Below are 16,057 nucleotides of genomic sequence, written 5' to 3' on the forward strand. Positions count from 1 at the left end.
AGTTATTTTTCTGAACTTTGCTGTGAAACAAAAAGATCAAAGCCTTTGAAGTATTGAACCCAATTAGCAAATATTACAACATTTGAAATTTTTGTACAAATCTGAAATATCTGATAAAGTATTTCTGGCATGTATGTACTACCATTACTATTTCCAAATCTGGTCTTGCAGAAGTGAGAAGCAAGGCAAGCCTCTGCACAGTGACTACACCTATGGTGAATAATCCAGTTAGTTGCAAGAGCACGTGAGTCATGTTCAGATTTCACCTGAATGCCTCTTCCCTGAAACAGGGGCTCTGGAAGATGCACTGCTACCCAGGAGAAGGTGTGGCTGCTGCCTTTGTTTTTATATAAATGCATTGATGCAGTCTGGTTTAATTAATGAGCTTGGTTCTAACTATAATGGACCTCTGGAACAAATTTCCTTTTAGGGAATACTACAGAATTGTATTATGAAATATAAAAAGAACATTCCCAAACAGCTGTTTGGAACTATAATTAGTCTCACTGAAATATATGGAGCAATTACCCTGAGCACCAGCAAAGATAGATGGGTATTGGATGTCTGCAGAAGCTGGATCTTAATTTTCCAGTGAAAGGAAATATCACATCTGGTATCAAGTGAAAGGAGAACTCATACTCCTTCAGCTGAAGGATGTGGGCAAAGTCAAAGACAATGTCAATAAATTTCAGTGAGGAGAAGACTGGCTCTCTGACAGCCTCTGAAAGAACTTCACAGAGCCAATCTCTTGGATAAAGCACAAGTCCATTGACAGACTCTACTCAGTGAAAATAAATCATTTCCCAGCAACAATTTAGAGGAACAAGTGTTTGCCAAAATAATTTAGCCTTTAAAATGTCATAGAATCACAGAATCATAGAATCATTTAGGTTGTAAGAGACCTTCTAAATCAACAAGTCCTACCATCATGTCTTGGCCTTATTTTCTCTTTCCACTGATATCGTATTAAATTTATTAAAAAAAACCAGAATGACTACAAGTCTACTGCTTACAGACTTACACCTGCAAGGAGACAGAGCATGCCAGAGCAGGAAGTAAGAAGTGCAACAAAATTAGTGTGGTGAACGAGAGAGAATTGGGGGAAAAAAGACAGAAAATTGTACACATTTAAGCAGATGAAACAATACATTCTTTAATCTAAAACTTAAATAGCCACTGTTAGTATGATGGAAAGAATGGACTACGCTTTCTGAATTTAGTGTCACAATTCTAGTTGCTTTCCTAGATCCTAGGATCTAGGAAAAAATCCTAGATCCAGATGAGACAGTAGATTTGTACACAACAAACAGCTAAACATATGACGAGGAAAATGTAAATGGAAACCAACTACTAACCAAAAATTCAAGAAACAGGGCAAATCATTAAATTTGATTTTTATCTCTTTCTTAGGTAAAGTTCTTATTGAATATCTGTCAAAAAAATCTGTATTTATTATACTTAAGATTCAAAATTAAAAAAAAAATAAGATTGTTTTTCTTGCAATCTGATGTTATTACTCCCCAAACTACAGTACACTTCTCATATAGATTTGTAATTTATTAAATTGACTTATACATGCAGATATTCTAACAGATTTGAGTTAATTGAATCCAATATTTAACAGATATTGGATAAAATAGCCATTTAACAATTCTGGTAGATGTGTCACAAACTAGTCTTAACATGCATGTTGATGGATAATGTGACAATTTCGTATACCAATTTCTAGTGACTCTGCTCTATATGTATAAGTCTCATGCATGTGAATATGTTGATATGTACATGTGAGTGTTGATGTAAATGGACTATATACTATGGCCACAATAACTTTAATTGCCAAGATAAACAGTTATGTGTGAATATACAATAAAAAACATATTTTTCATTACAGTCACAGGTAGAGCCTTCTTTCATCTTGAAGGATGTCTTTTATAAGGACAGGACACCTTTGTCAAAGGTGACATCTTTTCAAATATAATTCCTGTACACCTGCTGAGATGAACAATAATCTGTCCCAAGAATACAGCTACATAACATGATGACACACATTTAATTGTTCAATACATAACATGCTACAACATTGCTGTAAAAACAGGGAGTAAACTGAAATTGTCCTAGGGGGTAGAGCAGATATTCCTGTGTGGTTCTGTTTCATGCTTGTGATCATTACTTCCCCAAAACTGTTATCGTAACAACTTCTAACATACCTCATTTTAGTATTTGACACATACATGTCTTCTCTCCTGCGGTGAGTGAAGAACCCAAAGGCCATTTTTACTTCCTACCATGCAGAGATCAGGGAACATATGAGACTACTTTTGTATAGGAAAACTTGTTTGTTTGTTTGTTTGCTTTTAAAAAAAGATCCAAACTAGTATACTGATAACTGCTTACTTGTTCTACAACCAAGTATATGAGTTCTTATGAAGAGAAAGAACAATGTAAAACAGTAATCTGACTGTAAAAAGAGTAAAATGACAAATTCATTTCCTGAACTCCGGTGATTTGACTAAATGCAGAACCAGTGTGTGTCAGCAGTGTAGTAAGAGATATTTTTCTCATTACAAGCTAATGGAAAATAAAGGAGTCTGCTACAAAAATTAACAGCTTGGATACTTAATTATTTGTTTTCATGAATGTTTAAAATATCTTTCATTTATCTGTTCCAGTATCCAGACTTCATTGTTAGAGGAAAGGGAAATTCTAAGTTTTGTGCTGTACATAACATCTCCAACGACCTGGCTTATATTAACAACAAAACTATCTGCTTAATTTACCATACTCCGAAAATGTGACAATAGTTTTCTAAAATGCAACCACCATTAGAAAGTTCTTGCCAATCAAATAAAGCTACTGGATTATTGATTAAATACTCCCCTCAGTATTGCATTGGATGTCTAACTACTTGCCTATTTTTAATTGAAAATCTATTAAAAATTGCCACTTCCTGCCTGTAATCTTTAATATGTAAATGACCGTAACATGGCAGATACCCATAAACTTCTTCACATATTCACATTTCTCTAATAGTGAAAAAAGAAATACAAAGAAAGACACAGCTTAGAGCTATATGCCTGATTTCAGAATATTGTTTAACATTCCTTAACTTTTGTTATCACTACCCATATGAACATGAAGTACAATTAATTTCAAAATTCCTTAGACCGTTTGTGACCTTCAGGTACTCTGGTTTTATGTTCCAAAAAACAGTCATTTACTTTTTCATCACTACTCATTTTTTGATTCAGGACAGAATGAGAAAGGCAGATATTTCAGCATGGATTCTCCCTGTCACTATGTACACAAGGTATTCTAATATGCATCTTTGTATGTTTTGCAGTATAGGAATATTTGCTAAGTATATGTAAATAATCTTTTTAAATTCTCTAACCAAAAAAATTGACCTAATCTTGAGAACATTAGATGATATGCATAACATGACTACCAGTAATCTCAATGATTTAGAGTTCAGCATGTGAAGAAATGCTTTCAAAGCTAGAGGACAAGAGTGTGCTTAAATTTAAATTACATTAATATTCATCACATATAACATATAAAAAGTATAAATTATACAATGGACTATGTATAAGTTTGCATGTGTGCAGGCTTGAAGTCTATGTGAAACATCAATAACAAACTTATTTCCATAGCAGTGGGCTGGTTATTTGCAAGAAAATGGCTTTGACTTCTTAGATTTTGAAACTATACACGACACTGGAACAAGCTTTCAAAGAAAGCATGTAGTATATATGAGCATGTAATTATACATTATTGCTCCCTCTTACCCAATAAAAAGCATACATATTTTTTTACATTGTCTTCTCTCCTGTTCCAAAACAATTAACCTACTGAAAACTGGGGAAATGTCAGTTCTCCAAAATTTTAATAAACTTCTTTTATACTTTATTAAAAAATAAAATTTCTTATGAGATTTTTTAACTCTATAGAATTTGTAAGGACAAATTTTATCTCAATATGTCTTGGCATGGTAGATTCACTATGTAAACTCAGTTGCTGGGCACATTTCTTTCAAGAAAAGGAAAATATAAGAAATGGGACTTCTGTTGACAGGAGGAAAAAAAAATCTAAAACTCCTTCACAATTTCAATTTATTTACATTGCAGTTTTAAAACCCAACTAAATAGGAAGAAAGTGGCAATCTGTCATTGATCCATTTCAATCAAGAACAGTCCCAACAACAAGGCATTAAAACATGAATTATTATACTACATTTTCACATTGTTTATAAAACAGGGTTCTAGAAATTCAGGAGTATGAATCTCATTCAAAGTTATCAACCTAGCACAGATTTTAAGGTCAGAGAGGGTCATTATCTCTCAAAGGTCAAGCTCTGTAATCCACATCAAGCTCATAACTACTACTTGAAATATATTAGTTGCAAATAATCCTTAGTTAAAAGCACAGAACACCTTAAACTAGGGCACTCTGAGTGCTTTAACCATTAAGCTCCTTTATGTTTCCTTACATGACCTATTCCTGCCAAGCAGCGGCACAACCTCAATAGCAAAGGCAATTGCAGGTGAATTTTAGGGAGCTGCAGGGAATATTTAGGGCAATTGCAGAGGAAAGGGAAAAACATGATTTGAAATTCCTAAGGCAGAGAAAGACATTGATCTAGAGTCCTCCACATTTATTTCAGGTAGGCACATGCCTTCTTGCCTTGGTCTCCTGCTGTGGACACGGCATGTGGTCAGTCCTGTTTAGGTCAGTGCTCCACAGAGCAGGTAATGTACCTGTTTTGAGTTCACTTTGGTATGGTGGGCTTGGGTACCTCTGGAAAACAGCAAGTCCAATGTTCATCTAACCAGTGTATAATTACCTAATTCATATTTCTTAGAGACTAGCAATGATGGATATTTTTTTAAGTCCTTTTTCTTTAGTTGATCACTGTTAATTGTTCAAGTGTTCCTTGGCAAAATCTTTTAAAGAACTTTAGGGGTATGAAAAACATTGTCTTGTGAAAATTGAAGTTGTAAACCATGTCCAAAAAATGAAGTGTGACTTCAGAAGATGTACACACTCTTGAAACATCAATAGCCAGCAGATTTAGCAGTGGCTTGTTATGAGTGCTTTGAATTGGTCATTGGGTGTCAAATAATAATAACACATCATTTTGTTTTCAGAAAATACTGAATATAAGAAATTTAATATTCAACTTCATTTATTTATTTATTTATTTATTTATTTGAGCTTCATCGTTTGTAAACAGAAAACTCTCCTTAGGGTATGCAAAAGTAATAATTTAGTCCTCATAAATTTTTTTCAGGATGCTAACATTTTCAGAATATTAAAGACGAGTTACTTAATTTACAAGCATAAACAAAAGGTAGTTGGAGAAAGCAAATAGTGATTAACCAATTAATATAAAAAAATAGAATTTTGCATTATGTGTTAAAATAATATAAATTCATGCACGTTTTCTCATCATCCCTTTAATCTTGAACTATAGCAGAGAGATTTCTGTGGAGGTAAAATGCTTAATATCATCATTATAACATAAATAATGTTGTAGGAACCGCAATAAGTAATAATAATAATAATACTGATTTTTTTTTTTTAGGAAAAGACTTGCCAAATGTATTTAATCTGCTTTTCTACTTTGTTACTGTCTACAGTATAAGTATGAACACATTTGAATGACTATTATAATACATATATATATTATATAACTATTTTTTGGGGGGGGTAAGAAAGCTTATTTATTTTGTCAGTTAGGAGAAAAAGAAAAAAAACAATGGAAAGCTATTCAGTGATGCAGCGATGAAAAGTTGACAGGAATGGAAGTTGATGAGATGGTTGAAAGGCAAGTGGTTGTGGTGTATCTGATGTGAATATATAATCAGAATATTTTTTATTCAGTGTCAGATCCTAACTATTCTCTTTCTATACATATCATAAATTGCATATGCAATTTTTTCTTTCATTAAAAGATAATTTATAATTTAAGGAGAAACTGTCTATTTTTAAGTCTATAAATATTTATTCTACTGATAAGTGTCAAATGATGCATGAATACTGTAATGATAGCTACCTGAACATATAACATAGAAGACATCTTCCAAAAATACATACTGGGAAGTCTATTTTTGCACTGAAGCATATTACTACCAAGTAATGTTGCATAACGACAGCAAGTTAAAATAATGGCAGTAGTAAACAATAATAATAATAAAAAACATGAAATAAATAATGAGGTCTTTTTAAATGAAGCTTTTTGTTATAATTCTAATCTTTAATCATTTTTGTTCACCTTCTTCCTGCAACTAAATAGCAGGAAATACCTTATGATTTTGAAGTGACGTTTGAGATGTTTATATATAACTGGAGTCTAAGAGTTTTGACCTTATCTGGAGATTTTGATAATACTATGATATTTGATACTACTCACGTTTGTAAGACATTCAAGTGAATGTACACTGAACAGTTCCAAATTTCAAAGTAATATAACTTAATGCTTCTTATTATGAACATATATTACAAATGAATCATTCTTATTACAAATATACTGAGTTTATTGTCAGACAAGTATGTATGATACTACGTATTTACACAGAAAACAAAAAAGAAAAGATGATGTACCCAAAAATATGAAAGGTGACCCAACAAAGTGAAAGTTGGATGATTTTTGTAAACCAACTAGACACTGAGTCAGCTTAATTCCGTCCACACTTCTTAAATATAGAGTCAAAATCATAACTACTTTGCTCTTACTCTTCTCATTAACATTACTTGGTTATTTTGGTGATGCTGACCTGTAAGCATTTGTTTTACGTACCTACATGATTCCCCTGGCAGACAGCCAAGTGTATTACAGGTGTTTGGGAATTTCCCACAAATATCCTAGCTACACCTTGAAGGAAGGACTTACCTGGTCACAGTAGGTAATCACTCTATTGAAATCATTAATCACTGGAAATGTGGCAGCCCTCAAAGATCTGCTTGAGTTGCATTACTCAGCATTTGCAGGAAGTCTCTTCTAAATGTCACTTCTAAGTGCTGTAAAAACCATAACTAGAAGTTTCACTTTTTTTTTTTTTTTTTTCCTGCAGGAAGACTCTACCACTGAACCACATCAGAATCAGCCTTGGAACCGGGAAAACTTGGCAACTCTGCCTTCTTAGTGTTTTGCAGAAGGTTAGCTCTTGAAAATATTAGTGGTGCAGACTGTTTACATGCAAGCAGGATCTCTTTTAAGGAGTCAGCTGTTCTTGCAGCAGAGATGCGTTTGCCTCCATCACCACAAGCTGTGCTGGCCCTCCTCTGCCTCCCCTGGAAGGGGAAGCTAGGGCGGCTCTGACATGGAGGAGCAACCCTGTGCAATGGCTGGGCTTGTTTCACATACACAGAAACGACTCATTTTGGGGAGAAAAATACAAACAACACAACAGTTAAGCTAACTCTATGTTGATTGTTTTTCACCCATACCAAGTATTTTGCTGCTTTAGCTATAATTGTTGCCCACATTCAGATGTAATTGCTCATGATGCTTTGAGGTTCCAGTGAAAAATCTCACAGCTGGGTGAGGTTCAGCTTTCTCACCAAACTGGCATGACTGAGCTTGCGTTGCTGAACTCATCAGAAACAATATCACTTGCTGCAACTCTCTTAAATTGGTTCAAAACATCTCTCCATCAATCGAATGCATTTGTACACAATACATCCTATTGTTTTAAAATGATGTATTTTAGAATTCATTTGAATAAATGATGCCATACACTTATAAAATTTTGTCAAGGTGTTCTGCTGTTAAAGAACTGAATATTTAGAACTGGTATAGCTTATTCAAAAAAGATAAGTTTATGTGAACCACCAATATATATCTTCCCAGTGCTGAGATAACTGATTCACTCACATCCATATATATCTGAGGTACACTTTGATTTTGACTTTGTCATGTGACTATGTTCACAAGAAGATCAAGCAATGATACGAGACAACCCATCTGGTACAATATTGGGGAGGGTGGGGGGTGTTTGTGTTTTCCACACACTGGAAAGGAGCGCTTAGATTTTTTTGATCTGTATCACTGACACTGCAGCCACTTTTTTTTTCCTTCTTCCTCATTTGGAAGAGGAAAGCGACACAAGTTTTGGTATGGAATTGTCCACCCCTTCTTGCTGGAAGTGCACTGGTATTCTCCTGAAGCCTTTTTCCAGCTTGTGAATACCACTCCCGAAATGGGGAGAGGTGCTGGCTACTGGGTGAGGTGAGGCACTCCTGTCTGCCCTGGGGCTCAGACGCCATTAGCCAAACACTCCCTGCTCAGGGAGCGACTGCTCATTAGTAAGGAAAGGAGATGAGAACAAACATTAGAAAGGCCTATGCTACTCCTCCTCTATTTTCCATTTTAATTTTTTTTTCTTTCAGGGTGGGGGGTTGTCTTTTCCATCTTTCCTCATTGTTTTCATATCTCTGGTTATGTGAATCATGCCCCCTAGCTTATGCCAAAGGATGTTTCTGAAAGTAATACTTATTTCTTTTCCATCACTGAAAACAATTTTTTTACAAACTGACTTGACAATGTAGATTTATTTTTCTATGGTTCCTTTCTCCTGCTTCCTAGTTATTTTTGTATTTTCATATTCTTTTCAGTCTTCTTTCATTTTTTCATTATTTTTTTTTCACTTCATCTTGCCCAATCTTGTTATCTTCTTTCCTCTTTGCATTTACTCTTCTTCTCTCCTCTCTGAATTTCTTTCTCATTTGTCAGTTCAGTTCTACCCTCCTGTTCCTGTTTTACACTTGTTATCCCTACTCTAATTCCTTAGGTATTTTCTGCATAACTTTCAGGCAGTGTCCTGTAAAGCTTGGTCAGCCTTTTAAGCCCTGGGGATTGGAAGGGAGAGGACTGGGAGGGGAGAAAATGAGGAAGGAGGCTGAATTAAACACACTGTTGTCCTATAGGTAAAAAATAAATAAATAAATAAATAAAAATGCTATCTTTGCAAAGTCTGTAAACACAGTTTAACTGACTCACTGTATGCCATACTGAGTAGCAACCTCCTCTCCTATGATAATGAGAGCCTCAGAGGGATGGTGGTTCCCTGAAGAATGAAAACATGAAAGAGGACTTCCCCAAAGCCATTGGGTGGAGCACAAAGGATGTGGAAAGACTGGAGGGCTGGAGAGTAAAGATGAACATAGATAAAAGTGAGGAATTCAAGCACCATGAATATCAACAATTGACTAAGTTGACATTATAAACGTTTTGGCCTCCATTGACCATCAACTGGTGAGGCTGGTGGAGTCCATTGTTTTGTTTCTGTGTGTCTGAATAAGTCCGATGCTATGAATTCTATAATAAATACCAGTTTCAAGATATTTAATGACATTTAAAAGTATTCATGAATTCATTTCACTGAGAGGTTAGAAAGAATTACTAATCTTTCTAAAGGTACTGACTACTAGATTTTAATTTCAGTTTCAGTATAGGTGCCTCAGCAGATTTCACTGAGATTGTTTTCATATAGAATATCCCTATCAGTATGCAAAACACACAAAAAAAATGTATATTAGATGCACACTTCATGTAAGCTTAACTGAAAGAGGTCTTCTTTATACTTAAATTAATGAGTTATAAACTTATTGGCTACAGATATAGGCTTAGTTATTATAGATGGGTAAGTGAAAAAATGTATTTCCTATATGTTGTATAAAAATATAACAGCAATGCTGGTAAGTCACTTTAGGGATGTCTACTTGTACATTTGAATGCTACAATATGTGCAATGAATTTGGCTTTTGTATTTGTCTTTCTTCCTTTTTAATTATTCTAATGTCAGTTGTTTGTGTAGTTCCATAAATCCAACTCCATATTATCAGTTACTCACTTTTTCTTTCCTTTTTCCCTCCATGCATTCTGATTAGCATAGTTTCATCATAGCTCCTTATAATAGAAAATTATGAAAAATGTCTCCCTGTAAGCTGTTATTGATTATATAATGAGAAAGAAACATGCATGACAGGATTGTACTCTTCTGCAATGGTCTTTGTGTTTTTATTTACACTTCTAGAAAGTGAGCACAAAGACACAAAACAAGATCATAGGCTAATTTGCATTTAATTTGCAGATATTTAAATTTCAATTACAAGTTCCAAGGAGTAGAGTCGGCCATGTAAGTAGGACTGTTATGAGTTAAATATTTAATTTCCATTTCTGAGTTGAACTGAAAATGGTGGTTTATGCTACAGTTTGAAACGTCAAGGAATAATTGTTTCGTCTATTGTACAGTTTAATTCTCTACACAAGGACTCAAGGACAAGCTTCAAGGTGAATAAGAACCCAGGAAGGTTTGTCTTGTCATGGAGAGCACATGCTATTAATACAGTTGTGCACTCTCATAATGCTGGTCTCTGTATGTATAGGTCAATGACAGGTACTATGCTGGCAGTATTATAGATAGTATATGATATTCTGATATAATGGGAACTCAGGTCTGCTTAATTTACACATAATGAGCTAACACTGTTTTATTCTGTGTAGTCAATGCAATAATACAACAAAGATAAAAGATTCTTAATGCCATTTGCTTATAGTAACACGAGAAGAAAATTATTATTTTTTGAAATAAGATGTTCATTTTTTGAATATCAGAAAAAAAGTAGAGATCAAATGAGAGAAAGGGCAAAAATACATAAAACCAAACTGATTATAAGAAAGGGTATGAATTAATTACACTGGAATATATTTCAGCTGGCGGCCATCTTCCATCTAAACTAATAAATATTAAATGTGTGCTGAAACTAACATGCGTGTATGAACTTGTCTATGCTTACAAATGGAATAATTTAAACAGAACATAGCAAGGGAATTAGCAAAAATGAAAGAAACAACCACACCTATCCATTTAAAGCATGTAAAACTGAGTAACGTTAAAGAGCAGCACTGAGTGAAAGAAAATTGTCTGTGCGTGTGTATAAGCTACTTAAGGTGGTGATATTAAATTAACGTATCACCAACACAGGGTGGATGAGGTGGACCTGGTCAGCTTCCTCTCCCTGTTACAGACTAAGATTTGATCAACGCAGTGATTAAACAAGCACTTCATCTGTTAATCACTTTGTTATTGTAAGAGTTTTGACATTTCTTGTGAATGCAACCTATAATCTTCAGATTCTACAGGAAAAAATCCTTATGGTGTTAAACTGCTAGAACTACAAGATTTTAATGCTGGGTAAAGCCAGGACTATGACATTCTAAAAAATTACTTCTGGGGTTATAATTTTACCTAAATGGTACACAACACATTTTAGAAATCACAGAGTCTTTTGTGGAAATTTCTATGGAACTGGAAATTGATGTCAGCAGTAACTTAGTATATGTGGTGTCCACCACCTGTAAAATTATCAGCCAGGAACTGAGATTCCAAATTCAAAGTGTTGCCCTAGCAGTGCAAGGCTTGCTTATTTATTTATTTATTTATCTTCAAACGTATATTTGTAGGGTTTTTTTTGTTTGTTTGGTTTTTTTTTTTTTTTTTTTTAGCATTATAAAGTAAATTGAGGGAAAAAATGACCATATGTAAGCAGTCTGGAGGTAATAGACAAGGTGAAATATATGAGCTTATTTAAAATCTCCTCCTACTCCTTATTAATAAATAAATACTTATATTGCAATTTGAAAACAGTTTTCAGTAGTAAGACAATTCTATGTACATGCTAGCACATATTGTGAGGCTCTGGAGAGCTACCACATCAAAGAGAAAACCCCAACCATGTCCTGATGGAAATCAAAATCATCCTATTATCCCTTTTTCTCTGTGTCTTGACTTTGACTGGACTGGAACCTGTGTATGTGAACAGCCCTTTATATGTTCTTATGCTACATATTCGTCTGTTTGGGCAAGCAACAGGCCAAAACTGCAGGAATTACTGTGGACATTCAAGCTCATTGATTAAAAGCAGCCTTAAGCATTATCGATGCCTGTAGAATTGCACAAATTTTATTCAACAATATGGAGAATGTGCTGCTAAATACTACTAAAATTATGCCAAGCATAAAAATGTTTCTTCTTCAATTGCCACTAAAATTTTCATTCAAGGTTGGTTTCTTTTGTATAATGGTACACAGAAAGGAACAGGCAATCTCCTCTCAATATTCAGAGAACTTAATGCCAGAAAGAGCTGTTACATCATCTGCTCTTTTGACTTTTTTATATCATAGATTGTGTCTTTTACTGACTATCAGTAGGCCCAGTAATTTGTGCTTAATTAATGCTTAAACATGTTTTGAAAAGTCTATGGTCTTGATTTAGGAGACTGTCTCCAAACATTTTTGTTTTTTAACATGCTGATATTTATAAATCTTTCATAATGCAGAGTATCTGCCATGTCTCAAATAATTATTGGAGTTTTTAAAGTGTTTTCATTAAAACGTAACCATAAGAATCAAGCACTTTGTTCTAATGCATCAATATTTTTTACAAAAGTAAATATATATATATATAATTGATTGTGTTTTCTTCACAGTTTCTGTATGTCTGAGGTTCAAATTAACTCTGCTATGTTGACTTGTTGCACTGGAAAATTCTGTTCACCTGCTTCTTCTAGTGTAATTCCTACACCAGGACATGAAAAAGGCCAAGGTACTCAATAGTTTCTTTCCTATTCTTTCCTTTCTTTCTTTGGTCCTGTATTCAACAATCACACATCCCTGAGACCAGAGGGAGTCTGAGGCCACTGATACTCAGTGGAAGACAAGCAGGTTAGGGGACATTTAAATATTTAAACTGAACATGGACATATGCATGGGACCAAGTGCTGAGGGAGCTGGTTGATGTCACTGTGAAGCCACACCTGATTATCTTTAAAAAGTTGTGGCTATTGTGGGGGGTTCCTGAGGCCTGGAGGAAAGCAACTGTTACTCCTATCTTCAGGAAGGGCAAGAAGGAGGATCCAAGAAGCTAGAAGCTGGTCAGACTAACCTTGATGCCTGGGAGGGTGACTGATCATATAATCCTGAAAGCCATTTCCAAACATATTAAGGACAAGAAGGTAACTGGGAGTAGTCAGCATGGATTCATGAAAGAGAAATCCTGCCTGACCAACCTGGTAGACTACTATGATGAAGTGACCAGCTCGTTGGACAAGGAAGGAAAACCAACCAACTGACCAGCAAAAAAAAAAAAAAACAGTGGATGTTGTTTGCTTTGACTTTAGTAAGGTTTTTGACACTGTTTCCCACAACATCCTCAGACAAAACGATGAAGTATGGGCTAGCTAAGTGGACAGTGAGGTGGACTGAAAACTACCTGAACAGTTAGGCTTAAAGGGTTGCAACCAGCTGCACAAAGTCCAGTTGGAAACCAGTACCTGGTGGAGTACCTCAGCTGACTACACTGAGTCTGATGCTCTTTAACATCTTCGTTACTTACCTGGTTGATGGAACAGAGCATACCTGCCACAATTTTGCAGATGACATAAAACTAGTAGGAGTGACTGATGCACTCTTAGAGGGTCATGCTGCCCTTAGAGTGGCATGGACAGGCCGGAGAAATGGGCCAAAGGTCAAAGAGTCCAGCAAAGGGCCACAAAGTTGATTAAGGGCTGGGAGCATCTGACATGCAATCAGAGGTTGAGAGATATGTGACTTCAGCCTGAAGAATTCCCAGGTGGGATCTTATCAATGTGTGTAAATAACTGATGTCAGGAAGAAAGACAGTGAAGCTAGGCCAAGCTAGCTCTGTGATATCCACTTACAGGATAAAACACAATGAACAGAAACTGAAACACAGGAGTTTCTTACTTAAATTTATTTATTTATTTATTTATTTATTTTTGCTCTGGGGGTAGTCAAACACTGGAACAAGTTGTCCAGAAAGGTTGTGGAGTCTCCATTCTTGGGGATATTCAAATCCAACTGGATGCAGTCCTGAGCAACGTGCTCTAGGTATGAATACTCTGAATATAAACTGAAAACTCTGAATATAGGGGTTGGATCAGATGATCCCTAGAGGTGCCTTTCAACTTCAGCCATTCTGTGATTTTTTTCTGTAAATCATCACTTGACAGGAAATAGTATGACATCACAAGTGCAGTTGAAGCATATTTTTTCAACAAATGGGCACCTTCTATTTTCATGTAATTTTTTTTCTCCTTCACATACGGTTTTGATATGGTTCACATTAAAGAAAACTTTAAGTCTTCAGGGGTAATTTACCTAGAATTATAGAACCATAGAATATTCTAAGTTGGAAGTGACCCACAAGGACCATTGAGTCCAACTCCTGACTCTGCACAGAACCACCCCAAAATCAGATGACATGTCTGGGAGCGTTGTCCAAACGCTTCTTGAACTCCATCAGGCTCGGTGCTGTGACCACTGCCCTGGGGAGCCTGTCCCAGTGCCCGACCACCCTCTGGGTGCAGAACCTTTCCCTAACACCCAGCCTGACCCTCCCCTGTCCCAGCTCCATGCTGTTCCCTTGGGTCCTGTCGCTGTTACCAGAGAGAAGAGAGAAAGGCTTTTCCCATGGCCCTTACTAGCGGTCAATTCCCTTCACAACAGAAAAGGCTGTTTTCTACTAATTTGAAGATGGTATTCCAGCCCCACATGAAATTGTCACAGAAATGCATGGAGTAGTGCAAAAATGTAAATATTAGATCATATTATGGTCGGAGTAAATAATAGGGCAGCAATAAATACAATGATGAAGTAGAACATTAAAAGAGCTTCAAAGCTGGATACAATACACTTTCATTTAAAGTGACAGGAGGAGTAAAAGCGATGCTACTAAAAAGCAAATTTGGAAGTAAAAGTATTTTTTTTTTTTCCAAAGCAGGAGACATAATGACCTGGTTTCATCACATCTAATTTAGGACAATAATCTGAGACTGCTAGGAAAGGCTAGTAGTAATTGGGAGCAAAGAAGTGCATCCCACAAAGGTGAATCCCCTCACCACTAAACCCTTCTGCAGGAAGAAACTTGTGACACTGTGTTCAGGTCTTAATGAGACCTCAGTATCTATAGTGTAGAAAGTCTCTTGGCCAGTCTTTCAAATCAACACACAGCAGAGTTAAAAGCTTTTCATAACTGTCAGGTAACTGGAAAAGAAAAAAAAAAAAAAAGAATCATTCATGGTTCCATGAATGCTGTTTTGAGATAATAAATTATCTTCCTTACAGCAGGGTAAAGACTGGATATTAACGAATTTCTGGGCACATATATCTCAAAACTAATCTCAGAACTGGCCTGGGGCACCTCAGCAATGGAAGCAAAACCTGGTGGTGGCACAGGACATGTCAAATGCAAGTGGAATACGATAGGGGAAAATGGGAGTTTGGTGGGGCATGGGAGATCTGGCAGGGTAGGAAGGCTCAGAGGGCTTCATCACCTGTGTATGATGAGATAGAGTTGAGATACATGAGTTACTCAGGGAGCCATGTCAAAGGAAAGAGGAAAGGCCTATGTGGATTCTGGGACTGGAATAACTCAGTGACTGTCCAGGCTGTGAAGCTGGGGAGAGGCCTGGGACAGGCCGTGGAAGATTCAGGAGGCTGTAGAAAGTGTCAGAGAGGCCCGGAACCTTATTTTTCTCTTCCATTATTTTTTCTTGAAAATTTTTCATTTATCAGATGGTTGGATTAAAAATCTGGAAAGCCCTTTCTCATATCCTCACATATGGAGTTATATATGGGGTGGACAGATATGCAGTGTTGAACAGTCACTCATTTCCTCTGCTCCTTACAAGGGCTGTTTTACACTGTCCCAGAAGTTTTTCACCCTAAATACCTGCTTATTTTGTTCTTTCTTAAAGCCAGCTGCCCAGTAATTATTTGTAAAACTTAGAAACATATGCAATTAAAAAAATAATAATAATTGGATAAAAAATATCATACATCTACTCCTGTGTGTAACAAAATTTGGTAAGAGATTAAGATGTCCTAAACACCAATGAAGTCACCCATATGACTGCGTGGATGCCGGAACATTACACGGCATTCCCTGCAAGCTATGTAGCAGATTACATTTTTACGTACATCACTAAGAATGTATATAGGTTTCAAGACTCCATTTGATTGACTCTGAATACTTTT

The 16,057-nt window shown here is 35.8% G+C and overlaps 1 long non-coding RNA gene across 2 annotated transcripts; it reads left to right on the plus strand.

Moving 5' to 3' along the window:
- Positions 1-4,556: 4,556 nt before the first annotated feature.
- LOC310894763 lies at positions 4,557-7,206 on the plus strand. 2 transcript variants are annotated; one of them, XR_014580144.1, is made up of 3 exons: positions 4,557-4,745; positions 5,582-5,641; positions 7,071-7,206. It is a non-coding gene; the product is annotated as an uncharacterized lncRNA (long non-coding RNA). The 2 variants fall into 2 exon arrangements; XR_014580145.1 differs by lacking the exon at positions 7,071-7,206 and adding an exon at positions 5,737-5,825.
- Positions 7,207-16,057: the final 8,851 nt, after the last annotated feature.

This window comes from Anser anser (assembly GCF_964211835.1).
Source record: "Anser anser genome assembly, chromosome: 2".
Taxonomy (NCBI): domain Eukaryota; kingdom Metazoa; phylum Chordata; class Aves; order Anseriformes; family Anatidae; genus Anser; species Anser anser.